Here is a 6,000-nt window from a genome sequence, read left to right as displayed (position 1 = left end):
ATAAATCCAGCATCATCCCAGTTCGGGGCGTATACAATTACCAACACCACCCTCGTCCCTTGCAGCCTACCACTCACCATCACATATCTCCCTCCATTATCCGCTACGATAGTCTTGGCCTCAAATGGCACATGCTTTCCCACCAGAATTGCCACCCCTCTATTTTTCGCGTCTAATCCCGAGTGAAATACCTGTCCTACCCATCCCTTTCTTAACCTGACCTGGTCCGCCACCTTCAGGTGTGTGTCTTGGAGCAATGCCACGTCTGCCTTCAGTCCCTTCAAGTGCGCGAACACTCGAGCCCTCTTCACCGGCCCATTCAGGCCCCTCACGTTCCACGTTATCAGCCGGATTGGGGGGACTCTCACCCCCCCCCCCCGCCGACTATCCATCTCCTTTTCTGGGCCAGTCCCTTGTCCACGCCTCCCTCACTCTCCAGTCCCCCAGCCGGGGGACCCCCGTCCCAGCCACCTCTTCTGTGTCCCGTTCTCCTTTGGCCAGTGCAGCAGCAACCCTTTGCCCCCCCCTTGCCCCCCTCCCTCCTCTCCCCCCCTACCCTACCCCCGCTAGATCCCCGTCTAGCTTTTTTGCTCCCCCCATATCTCTCCCGTAAGTCAGCTGACCCCTGCTTCTGCGAATACTGTTTAATTGGACGTCTCCCATGCCACCCAAAGCATTCACATGGGTGGAAGACATGATGTAATTCTTGAAAAAGATTAAGTATACAGTTAGAGGCTCGGTGGGGGAGGTGCCATCAAAGATGGTGGCCATTCTTTAAAGACTGGACATGGTCGAGAGTTGGGGGGTTGAGTCATAAGGGGTTAGTTTAAATATCAAAGTTACTTAACCATTGTATCTGTTAATCACTTCTTCGATTCTGTATTTATACAATATGTTTATTTCTTTGTTAATGTGTGTTCCTGTTTATATTTGATAATTTAATTAAAATATTTTTTAAAAAGAAAAAAACCCCACATCACCTTCTGCTTCCTGCCGTTCAGCCAATTTTGGATCCGATTTCCTTGGATCCCATGGGCCCTATACCTTTGCTATCAGTCTTCCACGTGGGGCCTTATCAAAAGCCTTGCTGAAGTCCAAGAAGACTACGTCAACTGCATTTCCCTCATCTATACACCTGGTTACCTCTTCGAAAAATTCAATCAAGTTGGTCAAACATGACCTTCCCTTAACAAAACCGTGCTGTTTGTTCTTGATTAATTCTTGCCTCGCCAAATGCAGATTAATTCTGTCTCTCAGAATTGCTTCCAATATTTTCCCACCACTGAGGTTAGACCGATTGGCCTGCAGTTATTGGCTTATCTCGACCTCCCTTCTTGAATAATAGTGCCACATTGGCTATCATCCAGTCCTCTGGCACCTATCCTGCGGCCAGAGAGGAATTGAAAATTATTGCCAGCGCCTCTGCTATTTCCTCCCTTGCCTCATTCTGCAGCCTAGGATACACTTCATCTAGCCCTGGAGATTTGTCTACTTTTAAGCCTCTCGGACCACTCAAAACTTCCTCTCTATGTTAATCTCTTTAGTTTTATTACAGTCCTCCTCCCTGATTTCTATACCCACACTGTCCCTCTCATGAGTGAACACAGACGCAAAGTATTAATTTAGAACATTACCTACATCCGACACCACACACAATTTACCACTGTTGTGCTTAATGGGCCCTACTCTTTCCCTCGTTATCCTTTTACCCTTAATGTACTTGTAAAACAATGTTAGATTTTCCTTTATTTTACCTGCCAGTATCCTTTCATGTCCCCTTTTGCTCTCCTAATTTCATTTTTACGTTCCCTCTTGTACATTGTATATGCCTCTAGGGTTTCCTCTGTTTGAGGCCTCGATATCTGTCATAAGCCTCCCTTTTTCTCCTTATTCAATGCCTTATATCCCTAGATATCAGGGTTCACTGGATTGTTCGTCCCACCCTTTTCCTTGATTGGAATATGTTGGCCCTGTATTCTCCCTACTTCGTTCTTGAATGTGTCCCACTGTTCTGTCACAGATTTACCTGGAAGTGCCTGCTCCCAGTCTACTCTGACCAAATCACATCTGGGGTGGGATTCTCTCAGCCCGGGGCCGGGGAATCCCCGTGACCGGGCCATGCCGCCCCGACGCCGGCACGCGATTCTCCGCCGAGCGTTGTGTTTGGCGCAGTGCCGGTAGCGGGCCGCTCTACGCGGCCAGCCCGCCGATTCTCGGGCTGGGATGGGCCGAGCGGCCATCGTGGAAACGCTGAATCCTGCTGGCGCCGTTCTAACCTGCTCTCAGCTGGCGGGACCTCAACGTTGAAGGGTCGGGTGGCGGCCTGTGGGGGGAGCCGACCTCGGGGGGGGGGGGGGGTCTCCAATGTGGCCTGGCCCGCGATCGGGGCCCACCGATTGGTGGGCCGGCCTCTCTGGCTGGGGGCCTCCTTTCCTACGTGCCGGCCCTTGTAGTCCTGCGCCATGGCGTGTTGAGGCTGGCGCGTTGAAGGAGGCCACTGCGCATGCGCACGTTGGCGCCAGCGCAACTGCGCATGCGCGGATCCTGCGGCGCCCAGTTGGCGCCGGGATCGGCAGCTGGAGCAGACCGAACCGCTCCAGCGCCGTGCTGGCCCTCTGTACGGGCCAGAATTAGTCCTGGCAGCGGCCCGTTCACGCCGTCGTAAAACGCAACGGCGTTTACGACGGCATGGACACTCTGCCGTGGGATGAGAGAACCCCGTCCCTGATCTTAATAAAATTGGCCTTCCCCCAGTTTAGAACTTTGATCTCAGGCCCATCCTTGTCCTTTTCCATAACCATCTTGAATCTAATGGAGTTATAATCACTGTCGGCAAAATGTTCCCCCAATGATACTTCAACCCCTTGCCCAGCTTTGTTATTGAAAATTAAGTCCAGGACTGCCCCCTCTCTTGTAGGCCCTTCTCCGTACTGGCTTAAAAGGTTCTCCTGGATACATTTAAGAATTCTGCTCCCTCTAAATGTTTCACACCTTCTCGGTAGTACAAAGCACATTATTACATCTTGGTTTTCTTTGTAGATTGTCTTCCTCTTTTCCATTTTACAAAGCGATGTGAGGTAGGTCAGTGGTCCAAAATAGCAGATGGTATGATAAGGCCACAGTAGTTGCCAGTTATTATTTGGAAACATTGCACTGTATCATGTGTTTCAGAGAGCTTCAGATCCAATTTGGACCAAAAAAGGATAGAGCAGAGTACTTTCTAAATGGAAAGGGGTTAGGTACAGTGGGTGTCCAAAGAGACCTGGGGTTCAGGTGCATAGGTTCTTAAAATGCCACAAACAAGTGCAGAACATAAACAAAAAGGCTAATGGAATGCTAGCATTTATATCTAGAGGATTGAAGGTTAAAGACACAGAGGTTATGCTGCAGCTATACAAAACCCTGGTTAGATCCCATTTGGAGTACAGTGAGCAGTTCTGGGCGCCACACCTTAGGAAGGATATTTTGGCCTTGGAGAGAGTGCAACGCAGGTTTTCAAAAATGATGCCTGGACTATGGGGGTTAAGATACAGGGAGAGATTACACCAATTCAGCCTGTTTTTGCTAGAATTTCGAAGATTATGGCATGATTTGATCAAAGTATTTAAGACAATAACAGGGAAAGGCAGGGTAGAGAAAGATAAACTATTTCCATTGGTTGGAGATTCTAAAACTAGGGGGCATAGTCTAAAAATTAGGGTTAGATCGTTCAGAAGAGATGTTAGGAAGCATTTCTTCACTCGAAGGGTGGTAGAGGTTTGTAACTTTCTGCCACAAACAGCAGTTGAAGCTAGAACAGTTATTTAATTTAAATCTGAGACATAGATTTTTTGTTGAGCAAAGATATTAAAGAATATGGGCCAAAGGCAGGTATATGGAGTTAGGCCAGAGATCAGCCATGATCTTATTAAATGGCGGGGCAGGATCGAAGGGCTGAATGGTCCTGTTCCTGGTCCTATGTTCTTAGTTCAATGACAGTCAGCTGTAAAATGGTTCAGCCGTCCTCTGACAACCTTTCTGGCAAAATTGCACAGCTCAAAAACAAAATGATTTATTTCGAAGTGTTCGTAGCTTTCGACAGAAAAAGTCCCTCTGGGTTTTGGAACTGCTCCAAGCCAGGCAGTGGAAACTGTGGCAAATTGATGGCTTACAATTAACAGAACACAGTAAACAGCAGTCACCTCAAACTACTGCAATTTCCATTGACTCACCGTCAAGAAACTGTTCCAAGAGCAGACAGAAAATGAAATGGGTAAATCAAGGATTTGCACACATCTCAAGTGTAATATTATTTTTCAACGCATATAGTGGCTGAGGCACTAGGCCCTTACACCAAGTATTCAAAGGGCAATTTCTTCAGCATGCAGCTTTGCCACCTACGTGAGGTTTTGTATTTCATACAATATCAAAACTGTTTTACACTTATGTCACAAGTGTCATTCCCCAATCTGCATGTCATTAGCATTCATATTTGTAATGAATGCTTATGTTGCATTTTTTGGTAAATTCGTCAACTCTCTGACTCCCCAGTGTATTGGAAGTGCGTGTCATTAAATTGTTCACCTTCAAGCCTTGACTTTCCATCCATTAAAATTAATGCGCACAGAAGTGGAAAAATTCACCGTTAGCATAGAAAATTAATGCTTACATATAACTTTAAATACTTTAATTACATAGCCCATGTGTAGTTTAAACAGAATGAAAGATGAGGAAGCTGTATTTACATTCTTCGTCACTCAGTCCCATTGTGACTCATGAACTATCAGATCAGCCTACTCATGGGTATAAATCATATTCCACAGCTCCTCCTCATCACATATGCTCTTGATCTCCTGTGCAATTTTGAGATATTCAAGAGATAATTGTACTTCAGTTAAGCAGGTCATACCTTTTGACATCTCCACTGAAATATACAGTCTTCTATATCAGGTCAAATTTGGCATGGCTGCTGATAACTTTTATTTCCATTTTCAACTCCTCGGACGATGAAGCAATCAGTGCCCTTGTGGAGCAAATCCTGAACAACATTCAGGCTTGGGCTGATAGGTGGCACATAACATTCACGCCTCACAAGTGCCAGGCAATGACCATCTCAGGCAAGAGGAAGTTTAACCATCTTCTTTAACATTCAGCAGCATTGCCATAACTGAATTCTCCATCATCTGCATCTTCGGAGTCAACATTGACTAGGAACATAACTGGACCAGCCACATAAATACAATGGCTAATAGCAGGTCAGAGGCTAAGAATTCTGTGACGACTGACTCATTTCTGGACTCCCCAAAGCCTTTACGCCATCTTCAAGCCATCAATGAGGGGTGTGATGGAATAATATCCACTTTCCTGGATGGGTACGACTCCAACAACACCCAAGAATCTCGACACCATCCAGAATAAAACAGCCTTCTTGATTGACACCTCATCCACCACTTTAAACATTCACTCCCTCCACTCCTGGTGTATTGTTGCTGTTGTGTATGCCATCTACAAGATGCACTGTAGAAACACACCAAGGCTTCTTCGACAGCACCTCCAAAACCTGTGGCCTCTACTACCTAGGACAAGAGGAAAAGATACATAGAGACACCACCACCTTCCAAGTTCCCTTCTAAGTCATGCACCATCCTGACTTGGAACTATATCATCGTTCCTTCACTGTCGCTGGGCCAAAATCATTGGACTCCCTCCCTATTAGCACTGGGAGTACTTTCACCACATGGACTGCAGCAGTCCAAAAAGATGGCTCACCACTACCTTCTCAAGAGCAATTAGGGATGGAGAATAAATGCTGGCCTTGCCAGTTAGGCTCACTACGTATGAATGAATAATAACTTGAAACATTTTTCTTTACTTTTTTCATGGGATGTGGGTGTCGGTAGCATTTGTTTCCCATCCCTCATTGTCAGAGAACTCAGTGGCCATTTCAGAGGGCAGCTAAGAGTCAACCACATTGCTGTGGTGTGGATCCACATGAAGGCCAGACCAGGTAAGAATTTCCTT

The sequence above is a fragment of the Scyliorhinus torazame genome, chromosome 11 (assembly GCF_047496885.1).
Source record: "Scyliorhinus torazame isolate Kashiwa2021f chromosome 11, sScyTor2.1, whole genome shotgun sequence".
Classification (NCBI taxonomy): domain Eukaryota; kingdom Metazoa; phylum Chordata; class Chondrichthyes; order Carcharhiniformes; family Scyliorhinidae; genus Scyliorhinus; species Scyliorhinus torazame.
The sequence above is the reverse complement of the archived record's forward strand: the minus strand, read 5'-3'. Positions refer to the sequence as shown.